We start from the raw sequence: 17,756 nt of genomic DNA, 5'->3' as shown, positions 1-17,756 counted from the left end.
TGCCAGCCTTGCCCTGGGGGATATTATTGCAATAGCTCTGGCCAGATGGGCCCCTCAGGACACTGCAGTGCAGGGTACGTAGAACAGCAAACATGTTTATATACTCTGTGTGAGGAGAGGTGTTCTACAAGGGATCTTCTTTACCTTTTTGAAATAAAGAGAGAATGTTCCTGTATTCATGACTGCAGGTACTACTGCATCACTAGGGCCCAGACCCCAACACCCATGGATGGCCTTTCAGGAGCTCCATGTCCAGTCAATCATGTTTGTCCTCTTGGATCCAGGAGTCCAGAACCATGCCCTCCTGGCTCCTACATGCCACATATCCGTGGGGAGAAGTGCCATGCATGTCCAGAGGGTGACTACTGTGTCCCTGGTGAGAAGCCACAGCCATGTCCCCAGGGTGAGTTAGGATCCCATTTAAATGCCTGGTTTGCTTTTGGTTTTCAAAGATTGCTGATTCTGATCTGTTCTTTCTTTTCCAGGGTATTTCTGTCCTATGGGCACAGCTCTTCCAATTGCTTGTCTGGCAGGGTCCTATAACCCTTCACAAAGGCGAACCAGCTGCCTCCCCTGTCCTGAAGGGTAAGAGTGAGACAGTGAGCTTAGTGTTGTATCTGTAGGAGTAAGGGACTATTGGAAATAATTATTTAGCCAGTCATCATGGAGCAGTGTGTAGTGGGAAAACGAGTTATTTTACCACTGAAAAGGACTTGTCTGTGAGGAAGCAGAGCAACTATTGAGTTCTGCTTAGCAGCACTGTGTAATTGATTATGGGACCAGGCAAAGTCCTAAACCCCTAGGTACAACTCCTCTGGAAGGGAATTTAGATCAGAAGGCTCTGCAGAGCAAGGAAACCATTGGTACCATAAACTTTTTCCATATCTGAAGTAATAGATTGTTTCCTTGGCAACAGCCTGGCAGAGGCCTGTTGAAGGGGAAAAGGATCTTGTATATCACCTGATGCTGAGTCTGGCTTTCCCTTGGGGGATTCATCTCCAATTACTGACTGGATTTGACCTTGATTAACTTTTACAAGTTGATGAATCACAGCCTGGATGTGTTATGACTCAAGTTAAGAAAATTATGTCTCTGTGGCTTTTGCAATTATGCAATCAATTTGGCATATGAGGAAACAACTAAGATTGTAGTAATATGCATAAGTAGGTCTCTTTTGTGGTCAATACAGCACAGTGCAGCAGCCACATTAGACTAGCTGGTCTCACCATTATTCAGGTACTTGTGGATAGAATATTGCTGGAAATTTAACTTTTTTTTTTTTTCCCCCTCCTTTTTTTTTTTTAAATCTCTCTTTGGACCAGGTTCTTCTGCCCCAAAAATTCCTCTTCCTTTTTGGAGAATGAATGTTCATCTGGCCATTACTGCCCTACGGGTACTGCTTCTGCAACTCAGTTCCCATGTCCTCAAGGGACTTACAACCCACAGACTGGGAGCAGCCTGATGTCTCACTGCATCCCCTGTGACCCAGGTAAACAGCAAATAAGCATATGTCAGGATGGTGACAGGAGAATGTATGACAATGTATGTTGAATGTTCCTGAGCTTCAGGAGTTCAGTGGATGAATTGTGTAAGGATATAGCTTGTTCTCTGAAGTTTCTTCTCGTTTTTTCTGCCAGTACTAATGGCATTGCCTTGCTTTCTCAGGGCACTACTGTGCACTTGTGGGGCAGTCCCGTGTTACAGGACCCTGTTTGGCCGGGTTCTACTGCAGCGGAGGCATTTCTAGTCCAACACCTACAGATGGTCTTTTGGGGAGTGCATGCCCAAAGGGAGCTTACTGTCCTAAGGGCTCTGCCTTTCCACAGCCATGTCCTCCTGGCTATTATAGCAACTCAACTGGAAATACTGGGATTGAGGACTGTCTCCTATGTGATGCAGGTACAATATTGAAAGAAAGGATTAACTAGATTCTAGCCAGACACCAGCATTTCTAGGGCTCCTGAGAAACTTTATGGTTCCAGAGCAGGCAATCGTGCACAACTTCTTTCTTGGAGAGAGATGTTAGGTAGAGCATAGAGATTAAATCTGACACTTTTCTGCATAAGAGAATACTGACAGTGAAGTGCAAGCTTCTGCACTGTGAGCTGCCCTTTCCACTCTTTCTCCAGGTGCTTTCACACTTAGAGATGATACAGAGAGTGCTGTTTGTTCAGGCATGTAAGCTCTCTACTTGTGGCTGTCCTCAGTGAAAGCATCTCCAGGAAAACAGATGTGGTTGACATCAAACATGATGCTTCAGTGATTATTTCCTCAACTTGCTGTTGTCTGTCTTGTGTGACCAATATCATTATGGTCTTTCTGTGGTCCCTCTTAAATTCAGGGTATTTCTGCAATGGGACTGGACTTGTGTCTCCAACTGGATTATGTGAGGCTGGATTCTACTGTAGTGGAGGATCCATTTCCCCTAAACCTCCCAGGGTAAGCTGTGCTTGTGATGTAAATAGTGTAAAATATCATATCTGTGGAACTGAAGACCATGAGGTGCCCTTAGTTCCTTTTCCCCTGGTTAAACTCTCCCTTGCTACATTATCTTCTGTATCAGGTACCTCTGGTTTATTGATATCAAAAGGGGCTACAGATGGCAAAATATACCTGGCTGCCTTTCAGATTTTATATCTAAAAGCTGACCAAAATTAGTTCTATTTTTGTATATTGATGCTGCAAAGCAGATTGGAATGCCATATCAGATTAAAATTACAGAGGTTAGGAGTGCGTGAGTTTGATTAGAATACTACATCTGTCAGCCCTCCTCCTAGGCAAAATACAACAAGAATTTTTAAAGATGATAATTCAGCAAGACACTGGTTTTATGCCACAGCTCTCTGCAGGCTATGAATGAAGAAAGGGTGGCACCATCTCCCAAATGGTTGGCCCAGTGAGATTTGTTTTGAGCAGAATTCTGTTCTTTTATTTTGGAGAAGGATAGTGCAGCCTTAAAGACTGAGGGATGAGCTCAGGATTTCATATTACGTGTCTAATTCTCTTCACCCTTAGGATCTGACAGAGATCTTTTGGCAAGGCCACCCTCTGAGTTTGCAGACTGTGACTATGGTGTTTTTCTTCATAGACAACAATCAGTGGAGGCCCATGTCCACCTGGACATTACTGTGTGGTGGGGAGCAGCAGGGCCCAGCCTTGCCCTGCAGGAAGTTACAGTCCTTCTTGGAGTATGGCACAGTGTTTGGAGTGCCCAGAAGGCTTTTACTGCATGACTGCTTCCACAAACTACACAGATTGCCCTGCAGGTGGGTCTGATTGCACCTACCCACTCATTCTGGGAAATTTGGGGGTTTTTGCAAGGGATTAGCAGATGCCCCTACAGCTATTTGGAGTAGATTAATCATCGGACTGGGCTGCATGAGGCATGAATCTCTTCCACTGGACAGATCAATGACCTTGGTCAAAGCATTTAAGCTCTTTGCAATTCAGTTCCTGTCTGAATGTGGAGAATGGTAAATGGAGAAAACAGTTTTGCCAGTAGACCTTTATCACCTACTGTGAGATCTTCTCATTACAAAACTACGTGCTATTAAAATTATTGCTAATCCTCAGCTCTGATCAGCTTCATTTTATGCAGCCAATGTGATGTAGCTATCACAGAGTAGTGATAAATTGCAGGTTGGGCTCACCATAGCTTGGAATCCATCCTTCTCAGGAAGAAACAAAGAGAACACTGTATGTATGCAGGTTGAGGATTCTTCCTAGGCTATTAGCAGCTTATGTTAACCTTTATGAATCCTGTCTTTTCTTTCCAAGGTCACTATTGCCCCAGGAATACAGAATTTGCCACACAGTATCCTTGTCCCCCTGGAACATACAGTGAAGCTTTAAATATCTGGGATGCTTCCAAGTGCCAGCTGTGTCCTCCTGGAAAGGTCTGTTCCAAGCCAGGCTTAGCAAGACCAGATGGACTGTGCATGCCTGGATGGTTTTGTCCACCTGGATCCACATCAAGCAAACCAGTGTTTCCTGGAAATTACTCTGGTATGAAGGGGAATAATAAAGTGTGATGATGATTATTATTGAGGAGGTGGTATTGCAGAGTCACCTAAAGGACTCGGGCAGGGTCAGGATGGCTTACTTTCCCTTTTTACTTGCCTTAATTCAGTGCTCTATTTCTGTTCTTCCAGGCTCTTTAAATAAGATAGAGTGCTTGCAATTCTTATGTTTCAACTCGTTCTGTGTCTTTTCCATTTGCAGGCATGGCAGTTCCAGCTTCTGGATCTGTTGGATTGTGCCAAGCAGGAAGCTTTTGTCCTGCTGGTTCATTTCTTCCTCTTCCCTGCACTCCAGGTAGGAGAAGAGTCTTTCTTCCTGCACAAGTTGTTTTGTTTTGATTGGCTTTTTTGTACATTTATACTCTTTTTCCCTTTTGCTGAGATCAATAGGTAAATCTCAGTCTTGTGCTGTGACTATTTGGTTCTGGTGTCTCTTAATGATGGGCTTGTCTGTCCCCTACAATCAGGTTTGTACTGTGCAACTGCAGAGCTCGCAGCTCCATCAGGTCCTTGTGAGGCTGGCTTCTACTGCACAGGAGGCTCCACAGTCCCAAACCCCATGGATGGAGCAGTGGGGAACATTTGTCCTCAGGGCCACTTCTGTCCTACAGGGAGTTCTTCTCCATCTCCATGTCCCCCAGGTAGTTTTGATGGCAGCTGCTGCATACTATCATACCTCTTCCCAGTGCACTGCTGAGCTTTTCGGAGTCTGTGCCATTGTTCTGCTGTCCCTTGTTACTTTCTGATGAAGCATGCCTTTATCTTCCCCAAGGGACAGATGCTATCAGCACGAGAGCTTGGCCTCTAATCCAGTCCTGTTGTATTGGAAATATCAGCCCTAAATGTGCATTCAGACAGTAATTGGAAAGCTGCCCCTGGAGCCTCAGTCTGTGGCCTACGTGCTGCTGAGCATGGTGGAGGGAAAGCTCTTGCTGAGCCCTCCTGAAGGGATTGTTCACCCAGCTGAGCACATCTAAGAGCCTCTACCACTCTCCCTGCCCAGTGAGAGCTGGCTTTTAACATCACCATTAATGAAACAAAAGATCAAGATGAATGAGAGAGACTGTGGAATGTTTGTTTCTTTCCTGGTTTAAATCTATAGTTACATTAAACAAGCGATTACACTGCTCAGTCCAGACCAGAAATAAATAGGAATTCACCTCACCCAGCACTGAGGACCAACTTCTCACAGACCCCTCTCATAGGAAGGATGTCATCTACCCTCCTAGGGAAGTGCTGGGGACTGTACTCTGCTTTAATTCCTTCCTAGCCAGCACCCTTTTGGTATCTTCTGCAAGAGGTAGCTAGGGCTAGTGTGGCTAGAAAGTTACTGTGTAAGCAGCTTGTGCTTCTCTTCACAGCCACTTCCATCAGGGTCTAGGATGATGTGAGAATGTGCTTTTGGTGGCTTTTTCTTTTCAGGTTCCTTTTTGGCTCATCGTGGTGGCCAGTCAGCAGAGGATTGCCAGGCCTGCTTCCCAGGGTGGTTCTGTTCTCAGCGTGGTCAGAGCTCCCCAGAGGGCTTGTGTAAAGAAGGATGGTTTTGCCCAGGGGGCTCTGTGTCAGGACAGCATTCAGGTAGGAAATCTTTGGGATCATTCTTTACCCACAGAAGTTGCAGTGGCAAGATGATCTTAAAAATCTGCCTTTACTTACAGTTTCAAGTTAGGTTTAGAAATGCCTCTATTTAGATTAAAAAATATTTTTCCCAAAATTATTCCAAGTAACACAGGTTAAGTAGTGGGTAATTATGTGTAAATATAGTAGGAAAAATAGAGGATCTTGCCAAAGCAAAAACCAAGCTGAAAGAATATCCCAAGAGTTTATTCCTTGTGATATTTTCACCTTTGTTAGAAAGAGCTAGGAAGAGAGAGGTTATATGTAATTGTCTATTTTCCCTTTCCTAAGGGTGATGTAGGGATAAGTGTAACTCAAATCTTGGCTTTTTAGGAACATACAGGTGTCAGTGAACCATGTGCCAGTGCAGAGAGGCTACAGCTCCTTCAGCTTTCTGAAAGCTCCTAAGGGTAACACATGTGCATGGCTGTTCAACTGAAACCCTAGTTCAGTGGTACATAAAGTTGGTGTTCAGAGTGCAGTGCATGGGCCTCCACTGCTCAGATCTGTCTTTAGCAATTCTTTTAACAAAACCAGGGGAATTTTGTTCTTTATAAAGCTTTTATCTTATTAAATCTTCAAGTTCTATGTTAGTGGTGTTGCTTCCTCTAATGGCACTATACAGCTGTTCAGGATGTAAGCAGAGCAGTGACGTTAGAAGTATATTTCTTTTTTTTTTTTTTCTCCTAGACTATTTGTGTCCTGCGGGTCACTATTGTCCCACTGGCAGCCCAGAGCCCATACCCTGTCCCTCTGGAAAATATCAGGACCAGGCTGGTAAAAGCCAGTGTGAAACATGCCCAGTGGGAATGTAAGTGAAATGGATTTGCTTCTTCTTCTTGATGCTTTCCTTAGGAGTTGACATGTGTATTTCCCTCTGCCTTAGGCTGCTCTGTGTTGGATCCTTTGATATACAAGGCTGCTTTTCTTGGTTTTGTTTTCATATCACTTTCCCTTTATTGTGTCATTTTCTGTACTGCAACCTGGGTATCGTAGAAGATAGGTCTGTCTGCTAGGATGGACAAAATGGTCCTGATAGGTTGCATCTCAGCTCTTCATTTGTTTCCTTTCAAGTAATTTGCTTTCCCTTTATTGTGTATTCTTAGACTGTCACTGTTGTGCAGAAAGTGTTTCTTAGTCTTCAACAGAACAGAGCACTGGCTGAGGTAAGACTTGCTTTCTAGGTTTTGTTCCCTAAAAGACCACCCAGGTGATCTCCAAGAGAACTTCTCATATGGTGTGGTCAAACCTATAGAATGTCCAGCAGGATATTTCTGCCTGTCAGGAACAAAAGCTGCCAATCAGTATCCATGCCCAGAGGGCACCTACAGTAACCAAACTGGACTAGGAAATCCCAGGGAATGCAAGCCTTGTCCTGGAGGCACGTTTTGTGCCGGTGCAGGTAGGAATCATGTGTGGATTAAATACAATCCTGGGCTGTTTTGTATCTGAGAGAGTCAAAAAGTTCCACCAACGGGTGTTCTTCTGTATGCAGTTCATGTGACTTTTACATAGCATTTGTAGTGATCTCTGGGACTCCTGGAGTAGAGATTCTGTGTGATCATTTTAAAGATTTTTACAAACTATCTTTTCTGAGTTTAAATAAAGGGGCAGATTAAGGTGATTTTGTTTTAGCAAAGACTATGAAACCAAAAGCCAAGCAGCTTGGGTTCTAGGACTCATTCGTTCTTGGTTGTCTGTTAGTGGAAAGACAGGTGCTGATCAGCCCCTTCTGTAAAGGTGATCTAGAAAGCTCTGTATGGCCTTTAGCTCTCTGGTAATTAAATATGGAGGCTGTAGATTGATCTTTTAAATTACAGAGCTAGTCACAGGCCAGTAGGCTCTGAAATAATTGTGATGACAGGGCTTGTCTGGCTTGCCATCTGTCCAGAAGCTGTGATTTATGTAATGCCACTTGCTTATTTGACTTTATGTTCCTTTTCTTTAGGACTCTCATCCCCAAGTGGTCCTTGTTTGCCTGGGTATTTCTGCACTTCCAAGGCACATATACCCAATCCTGTCGATGATGAGGTGGGCAACCTTTGCCCTGCAGGCCATTACTGCCCACCAGGCAGCAGCAAGCCCGAGCCATGTCCCACTGGCACGTTCTTACCTCAGTCTGGGATGGTCTACCGTAATGCCTGTCTGCCCTGCCCTGCAGGGAAGTTCTGCCGAGGAGAAGGCCTGGCCAGCATTTCTGGTATGTCTTGCATGCATCTACAATATTTTTTATGTCCCAGTTTGGTTTTTTTTCTGGTTACTTAAGCCTAATGCCAAAACTTTTCTTTCTTGCAGGAACATGTCACGCTGGGTATTTCTGTGATCTTGGATCCACACAGCCAGATCACAAGCTCTGCCCCCCTGGCTTCTACTGTCCTGAAGGCTCTGAAACCCCAATCCCATGCAGCCCTGGAAGCTTCAACTCTGACAGTGGAAAATGGCAGTCAACAGACTGTCAGCTCTGCCCAGCTGGATATTTCTGCAGTGGTGAGTCTCTGCTGGTGTATTTGGAAACTGGGAGGTTACACAGTGTGAGTCAAGAGAGACAAGCCAGTAGAGCTTTATTTCTTACAAGCTTGTCCTTAGGAGATATGGGAAGAGCAAACTCAGTAAGTGCCATACATCATCTTTGGTTAGGATGGCTTCTGCAGGATGTGCACCCACTATAGATACTCCAAATAATTTGCCTTCCAAAACTCCTATTGGGTTCTTGGTAGCAGTCTCAGGTCATCCATAACACTTTTTGCTATTACACCTTTTTTCTTCCTTGGCTCAGCAACCTCTTCTAGATGTCTTATGTGTCTTTGGCCTCTCAGGGAAACAAAATATTCTGGCAAACAGGTGCTTGGTACTGGCTAGCAGCCACGATCTCTGCTTTGAGACAGCTGCTCCTTCTCAGAGGTTCTCACCATCTGTTTGTACAAGTTGTTTATTTGTTCCCCCAACACTGAAATATTTACAGTCATGCTGACAGATTCACCCATCACCTTCTGTGAGACAAAGAGGCTTTTCCTTCCTCAGGTGAGGAAGTGAAGCAACGAGGAGGAAATGACTGAACTAACAGGAGTTTTTTACAGAGCTGGAATTGCAACTGAGAGCCTCAGAATCACAGCTGAGCATTTTAACTGGAAGCCGATATTTCTCCCAGGGATATAATAAAGAACTGATTTTGTGAAAATTTCTTTTTTGTCTGAGGCTGAACTTCAGAGAATAGGTACTTTCTGATGCATGTTACAGGTATATGATGGAGGAGATAATGATTTCAGATGAGGTTTTCCATTGTCTTTGATCTGGAAAAGGAAAAGGAAAGGCTTTGCTTTTGTTGTTGCAGGGCTGGGCGAAACCACTTCTGAAGGACCATGTTCTGCAGGCTACTACTGCCCACCTGGCCAGACTTCAGTTTCTTCCATTCCCTATCGCTGTCCACGAGGCTCTTACTGCCCCATGGGATCTGCTTTTCCTATACCCTGTGAGAATGGGACATATCAGTCACAGGAGAGGAAGGACTTTTGTGACCTCTGCCCAGCAGGACTCTTCTGTGAACAGCCTGACAAAAGTGAGGAGTCTGGAGGGGACTGTGTGCTGTGATAAAAAGGGATTCCATGTCACCAAAGGCTGAGTCTTCCTGTTAGACTTAGTGGAACAAAAAAGGATTTTGAATGTGGTAGCTTCCTTTCTTCTGTTAAGGTTCTACTAAGTCAGTATTACATGGATTGGACCAGACAAGCAGGTGCATCAGTTTCTGCTAAGAATGGAAGTTAAAACACATTTCAAAGAATATGACTCATAGGTGAACAAATAGGCCGAAGCCAAATCTTTATCCTATCTGGGGAAAGAAAATCCATGCCCAGAAAAATAAAAGTAATAAAGATATTTCTGTGTGGCAGCTCATGCATGCAACACAAAAACCCCAAGTATGGCTGCGCAGGTGGAATTGAACTCCCTAGTGAGATTGCTCTGATAAAACTGTAGACAGCTCCTTTGTAGACATCTGTATCTGAGCTGGTACTCCCTCTGTAGTCAGTGGAGAGGAAGAGGCACTTCTGAGGTGCATTTTATCTTTCTCATTTTAGATGTCTGCCTTAGGATGAGATGAATTACACTTGAAGTGCAGCTCCTCTGGAAGTGCTGTCTCTCCAGTTACTGCAGTGGGTTCTGGAGAGCTAAGTCAGAAGTACATACAGTGAATCCTGTGTCCTGCATCTGTCTGAACTAATAGAGGAGGAAGGCTGACTATGTTGATAGAGAATGATATTGCCTGTCACCTCTTATAATATCCCTGAGCAAGATATTATTCTTTCTGTCCTAGGTTCTGGAGCACACACTCCTGAGCTGTGCCCTGCTGGGTACTTCTGTCTGCCAGGTACCAACTTCAGTACAGAGCATCCATGTCCAAAGGGTACCTTTGGCCCCAGGGCTGGTGCCACTAGCGAGTCTGACTGTGAGCCCTGCCCAGCAGGTAGGTAGGTAGGGACTTGGCACAGGAAACCCAGGGGGCATACATGGGAAGGTTAAGGAAAATATGACTTCTCCCTTCAAGTTTTTGACACCTCTACTGATCTTCTGTGCAGGCCCTCACAATGAGATTGCTTTTCTATTCCTTTTTAGGCATGTATTGCTCTGCCCCAGGTCTATCACAGCCTTCTGGATTTTGCTATTCAGGTTATCATTGTGCCAAGGGAGCCATCAGCCCAGCCCCCTTCAAACACAGGGTGAGTGAGTGCCAGGCAGCAGCACAGTTAACTTGGTGACCCAGGGACCAGACTGTCACAATCTCGTGGCTTCTGGTGTAACATTTTCTAAACATTACTGCTCTGTCTGGGGCTGCTTATGCATTTCATACCTTTTACTTTTGCCCTTGAGAGCTCCTCAGATGTAGTAACATGCTGCTCTTAATGTCTGCTGGAATATGTTGCTGCCTATTAATAAATTCTGGCCAGACCTTCATTTCTGTAGGTTGCACTGGAGTGTGCTGTCTGGTACCTCCTCCAAAAGATGGCATCAGGGGTAGTATAGCCATGCTACAGCAGCCAGTGCCCTTTTTGTGCCAGAAGTGACCTTCATTTAGTTTTAGTGGCAGCAAACTTGCAGGACTTAACTCCTATGTGCCCTTTCCAGAACCCCTCTCTGTAGTACATTGTCCTAAATCTCCTTTTAATAATGTTTTTTCTCTCCTTCTCTGTATTTTTCTGATACAGGTGGAAACTTCCAGCCTTGGTCTGCCTGGTAATGATATCTGTCCTGTAGGGCATTTCTGCCCCAGTGGTACAGGGTATCCTGTGCCCTGTCCTCCTGGGTCCTTCTCTACAATCATGGGCCTGGAGACAGAGGAGCAGTGCCAGCCCTGCCCAGCCGGACGCTATTGCAGTGGGGCAGGAATGTCTGATCTGGCCCAGACCTCGCTGTGTAACGCAGGGTGCGGTGAGACAGTCACTTGTTAGTGGGAAAATACAGCTGGCAGGATTGCTACAAGGCATTCAAACTAAAAGCTACTGGGCCTGAACATCTCCTGTCGAATGCCTTGTGTGCAAATATTTGTACTCAACATTAATTAAACCACAAAGACTATGCTCGTAGCTCTTCAAATCAGCTATGTAGTATCTACTTGGTGACATCAGTAGATGTTTCAGAGCCATTCCTTTTCCATTTGTGTTTGTCTGACATTCTGTCCCAGTGTATTATACATGGTTTTTCACTGTTTTCACCATAGGTTTAGTGTATTATTAAGCCCTTATTTAGCCTCGTAATCACACTAGCTGAGAATTTGATCTGGGCATCCTTTTTTTCCCTTCTGTATTTTATCTCTTTTCCCACAAGGTGGTGCAATAACCAGAGACAAAACCCTCTTACCCGTCTTTTCAGGTGGGCACTAAATTACAGATGTAGGGGGAACAGTTGTTGGCAAAACTGAAATAAACTGCATTTCCAGGGGATGATTTTTAACGTGCTGACCCTTGGTTCTTGATTAGCGCCTCCCTCATCTATTACCTCTGAATAAGGTTGTGAGCTCATTGTTTCATGTCTGAATTCTCTTTCTACAGGTATGTTTGCCTAGAAGGAAACTCTGCTCCCTGCCCTTCTGATGGCATTCATGGCTACAGATGTCCCAGTGGCTTCTACTGTCCTGTGGGCACTGGGTTAGAACTGCCCTGTGAACCTGGCACGTTCAGCCCTGTGCCTGGGGCAGGTGTCTGCCTCCCTTGCCCAGCTGGCATGGCCTGCAGCAATGCTGCCACTGTTGAGCCACTCAGCTGCCCCAGAGGTGAGCAATGCATGTGTGCAGCAAAACCTCTAACATGCAGATGGGAAGAGGTGTGATGGATACCTGCACAACTCTTTCTGGCTGAGCCATAGCACTGGTTCACTCCAGGGAGTGTGGCGTTTGCCGTTAGTTAGAGCATGCTCAGCATTCCCAGCCCTTTCTGCTTGCTTATCTGAGCAGTGTCTTGTTCACCTCCCTCAATATACAGGTTACTATTGTCCACTTCGGACTGCTGTCCCCCTGCCATGCCCCGAGGGGACACTGAACAATTTGGAGGGGGCAGTGGCTGCTACTGCCTGCAAGCTGTGCCCAGTGGGGAGGTACTGCAGAGGAGATGCTAACTGGGAACCTGATGGTGAGTTTAGCTAATAACAGACCACTCACAACAGAGGGGTTGGAGACTCTGGGCTGAAGGATGCAGGGAAGTAGAAAACACACTTCAGTGAACAGAGATAGTAAGGACTATTGCAGGACACCCTTCTACTCTGTGTCTGTGCATCAGTCATTTCTTTTCTCTGTTTCATTCTTTTAACTGAGCATTTGTTTTGGATGTTACTTTTATGCTTATGTTAATTTTATGGCAGTACTTTCCTTTTCTCCTTTAGTTTTTTCCACTTTCTCTTTCTTTGCTTTTAACCCTTTTATTGCTGGTCTTTCTGTCCTCCTAAATCCTTCCCCTCCAACTTAAGCACAGAGCAATTGTCACTGGTTGGACATGTGAAAAGAAGAGAGGCAGAACTCTTTCCTCGGAAAACAAAATATGGATAACTGGTTAGAGAATTGAGAAGGTAAATAAATGCCAGATGAGGTCAGTGCAAGGAAAGAAAGGAAGTGATAGAGGCCAAAGATTGATGGGGAGGAGGGAAGGCAAACCAAAGGTGAATGGCACAGGATATCAGCAGTGATAAAACAGGACAAGGATGAGCTTTGGCTTCTCTTCTCTTGAGTTGCCTGTCTACTTCTGAGGGCTTGAGGGGGTGTCTGTTCATTGACCACAGTGTCATGGGCTGGTGATTGCCACCCTCTGTGTTCTCCCGTGGCAGGTCTGTGTTCAGCTGGGTACTTCTGTGAAGGAGGAGCCACTGATGCCATTCCACGTGGGACACCCGTGTTCCCGCTCAGTGGGCCCTGCCCACTTGGGCACTATTGTCCAGAGGGTACTCATTTCCCAGTTGCCTGCCCAGTTGGGACCCTGAACAATGCCACAGGTAAGTGTGACTTCACCCACGGGTTTCTCCTGTGGTCCACAGTGATGGGGGACTTTACTGCTGGCAGCCATGGTGAGGGAGTGCCCCTTGGTCACTGATGGATATTGGTACGCTCAGCCAGGCCGGATGATAGCAATGTGTTATCAATTCAAATAAGTGCTGATGATGCTGTGACTGTACTGGGAGCACTTTTATCTCTCTCTTTACTTTTATCTCTCTCTCTACTTTTATGTCTCTCTCTCTCTCTCTCTCATTGACTTTTGTTTTCCTCCTCAGGTGGTACCTCCCCAGAGAGTTGTGTGCCATGCTATCCTGGCTCTTTCTGTGCTAGCTTTGGTTTGAGTTCTCCAACAGGACCTTGTACTGAGGGGTTTTACTGCCCAGCAAACTTCAGCTCCATCAGCCCCACAGCATTCCTCTGCCCTAAGGTACTGCTTAGTGACAGCTGGGCAGTAAAAGAGGTGGGTGGTAGCTCTGGGCAGGAGGTATTTGTTTTCCACAGTCGCAAAAGGTTGTACATGCCTGATTGAAGTGTTGATTACATCCACACAATATGTTGCCCTAGGCTTTAGTAATTTGGGGATTCACCCTTTACACAGACCCTAAGCTTCTCACCATCTCCATGTCATCCTCTTCCTTCTCTGTCATTGCCAGGGTCATTTCTGCCGGTCAGGTGCAGCTCACCCAACGCCGTGCCCTGCTGGGGAATACCAACCAGCCAGGGGCTCTGCGTCCTGCGTTCCATGTCAGAGAGGATTTTACTGCCAGGAGCTGGTGACAGGAGATGCCAAGCGCTGCCCGCCACATTCTTACTGTCCTACAGGTACACTGAAGCTTTCATACCAGCTATGCCAAGGGTTCAAATATTGTGTGCCTCATTGTGATGCCAAAGTTGTACAAACCTAATGTGTGTCTTCCTGTAGTCCAGGAGAGGAGGAGGTGGCAATGAGCAAATGTGCCATAGCTGTTGCCTTGCTTTCTGGGAGTCCTTTGTTATGCTCTGATACAGTTCTAGAGTCTTGTCAGATCACAACTGTCTTCTGAGGGTTTCTTATTGTCTCTGCGGTCTCTCTTTCAGGCACATCGGTTCCTCTCACGTGTCCTGAAGGCACCTTCACTCCTGCAAATATGACTGGCCTCTGGAATGAGAAGGAATGCCTGCCTTGCTTACCTGGTCACTACTGCAAGTTATGATTCATTTCAATCTGTCATTTTTTCACTTTGTCTTAAAAAAGGATGCAGCTTTGCATCCTTGTTTTTGTGCTGATTAGTTGATGCTAAGTTCCTCCCAGCTCCTCTACCACATCTCTCTCATTCAAAGAAAAAAAATAGAAGCTTAGACGTAGCTTTTGGGTACAGAGATGTTGAATCTATGAATTTTGGGAGGCATCTCAAAGCAGTCTGACATCATTGTCATGATCACAGAAACATCTGAAAGAGATAGTAGGTAGAATTTGTGAAAACATGGAAGTAATTCAGAAAGTCCAACCCAGTGGAAAGTCATCCACAGTTACCTCTAAAGCAATTTGTCCATGTTCATGGAATTTGAACTCAGAAGTGCCTGGCTCACTCTAGTTACCTGTGAGTTTTTATAAGTGGAAAAAATGCATCTGTTTTCTCTCTCATGTCATTGTAAGAAGTTCCTATTTTTTGTTGCAGATCTCAGAGTTCATTGCATCAATACTTGCTCTGCTTCTGCACCAAATCATTATCAGTATCATATCATATGATATATCATTTATACATCTTATCTAAATTCTTACTGTCCTCTCTGCTCCAGGCATGGACGGCTGGAGGGGAAGTGTGCTGCTGGATACTTCTGCCTCTCTGGGAGCTCTCAATCTACTCCACAGGGCCACAGCTTTTCCTGGCGCTTCCTGTCTGGGTGCCACTGGGGTCAGGTGTGTGCAGGGCTGTGTCCTGCAGGTAAGGGAGAATCATTTTAGTAGTAGTATTTAAAGTATAGAATATTGACCTGCTTCTAACCAACTGGAGAGCATCTGTTACCTTGCATAATATACTGGGATCCCTTCTTTGAAGTTGTTGTTGCTCATTGGTTTCCTCTGTTTTTACATCCTTTGAACAAAGAGGTGTGCCTGACCAAGAAGGCTACCTTGAGTTTATGGTGCTAGACTGCTAGTCCAGAAAAATTTGAAGGCTGTTGCTTTGAATCTCTATATGTACAGTGGCATCCCAACAGCTGTGTAGATGTTCATTCTACAACAACAGGAGGCTCTTACCAAGTCAATTTTTGCCATTGAAGGGCTTTCATATTTTATTTTCATCTCTTTCCCATCCATTTCTGTAGGTTTCTACTGCCTGGAGGGATCTGAGGTACCTATACCATGTCCTGCCAATACAATTAGAGATGTTCCAGGGGCTGTGAAGAGAGAAGACTGCCTGCCCTGTCCATCAGGCCACTGGTGCAAAGCAGGTTGGCACTTGGGGGTGAACACTGAGGGGGGGGAATGGGAGTTGCTTTTGAAGAGGCTTGTATGTATCCCCAAGTCTGACAAGGATAGATTTGATACCAGATACTGCATTGTGGGACAGTCCTTGCAGTAGGACACACTGTCCCTAGTGATGAGTTCTGGTGTCTGCAGAGAAAAGAGACATTTAACACTGTTAATATAATGTGCTGTTCCAGCAAACATTGAAATGTAGGAGGGCCCAAGATCACAACCAGCCTCCAAATATCCCTGTGTGCCATCTGTCAGAAGAGGGACTTGGATTGTGGAGGTGGATTGAGCACATATGTGCAGTAGTTTAGGAAGACCCAGGGAGAATACAGAAGTAAGGTATTACAATGAAAAGATGGCTCCTTAAAGCCCTGCTTTCTTCTTGTTAGGGGATTCAGAGGCCTATCCATGTCCATCAGGACACTATTGCTTTGGAGGCAATGGAAGTGACGACAGCAGTCTCCTGGCACCTCAGAAATGCCCTCCACAAACTTATCGCAAGCACCCAGGAGCTCAGAGCCTGACAGATTGCCAGCCATGTCCTCCAGGCTACCAGTGCCCTTTATCAGGTAAGCACCAGGTGAAAGCCAGCCCTTTTCCACCTCTAGAGCTGATTACAAAACTCCCTAAGATGCCACAGGGAAAGAGAGAAGTAATTCACGTTCACAATGAGCTAGAAGCCCTTCTCTAAAGCCCTTCCTGGCCATTCAGCCTCCCTTTCTTCATTCCTTTATCTTTCTGACAGGTCTGACCAGGTTTGAGGATTATCCATGCCCACCTGGCTACTGGTGCCCTGGTAAAGGAGATGCTGTCCTTTGTCCAGCAGGCACTTCCAGGATCCAGCCTGGGGCAAAATCATTGGAAGAGTGTGATCCCTGCTCACCTGGATACTATTGCCCAGATCCAGCACAGACAGGGCTACCTAACACCCAAGGAGTACCTTGTAAACCTGGATATGAATGCCCAGCAGGTGACATGACCATGTTCCTTTGTTTTCTTCATTTTCAGCCATTTCTGAGTCTGGATGGCTGAACAGTGCACAGCTGGCACAGCCATGGCATTTGGCAGCAACTATGGTCCTTGCAGCAGCCCTCCTACAACATGGTCACTGATGGAGTGGCTTTAAAAGTGGATTTATTACCCTGAAGCCTTTTCCTGGCTTTTGGCCTTTTAATTCTCATCTTGTGTTTCTCTGCCCTCCCGTCCTGTTCTCATTTAGCTGAGGTTCCCAAAGGAACTTGTCTAGGCCTAGAAAAGGAGCAGATACCTTTCATCACCCAGGGCTAGACATTCAGGTGTTAGCATTTCATGCTAAGTAGCAAACTGGCTCCAAAGAGATCTGTGCCCTTTTGTGAGCTATGGGAAAAGTGCAGTGTTTATGGACAGTCCCACTTAATAAAGCCTCCTTGCTCACTATCTCCCCAACACATGCTCTCTTGTTCTGGGAATGTCACATAATCAATCACTGGTTCCCCTTTCTTCCACCAGGTTCAGTGAATCCAAAGCCTTGCAGACCTGGCTTATACTGTGGTGCTCGCACAGCCGTGCCTTCCACGTGCCCTGCTGGGTATTACTGTCCTGAAGGATCGTCGACATACAACAGCCCTGAGCAGCTGTGAGTGTCTAACAGGGTTGGGGTAGCCAGCTTCAAGTTTCTAAAAACTCTGAAAATTGGGAAATGTGCCTGAGTTAATGCTTCAACTCTGGTCTTTGTGCATTGTGCAAAAGCAAAGGTATATTTGTAGTTAGAGGTAGGGATTTGGTGGCTGCTTAGACTGAATATGGTGATTTATGATTTCTACAAGTTACCTTGAACCTGGAACAAGATGAGAACCATTTTTAATTTTGCCTTCAGTTTGCACTGGTTGTTGAATCTGGAAATAAAAACATTTTTTGGAGACTATCTTCCCTCTTTCTGCCTTGTTTTGCCTTCCAGGTGTGTGTTTCCCTACTACTGTCCCCCAGGCAGTGCCCATCCACTGCCTTGTGAAGGAGGATATATGGCCCTCAGCTTGCCTGGTCTAAGGGATTCATTTGAGAAATTCTGCAGAATCTGTGATGCAGGCACCTATCGTAGTGACTCTCTCATCACAGCACCTTGTCAGCCCTGCCCAGCAGGCTTCATCTGCCCACAAGGTAAATGGAGCTGCCATGGAGGAGTAGGGTAAGAAGTAGCAGCTTAACTATAACC

Source organism: Antrostomus carolinensis, unplaced genomic scaffold (assembly GCF_000700745.2).
Source record: "Antrostomus carolinensis isolate BGI_N321 unplaced genomic scaffold, ASM70074v2 scaffold3741, whole genome shotgun sequence".
Taxonomy (NCBI): Eukaryota; Metazoa; Chordata; class Aves; order Caprimulgiformes; family Caprimulgidae; genus Antrostomus; species Antrostomus carolinensis.
This window is presented reverse-complemented; position numbering follows the sequence as displayed.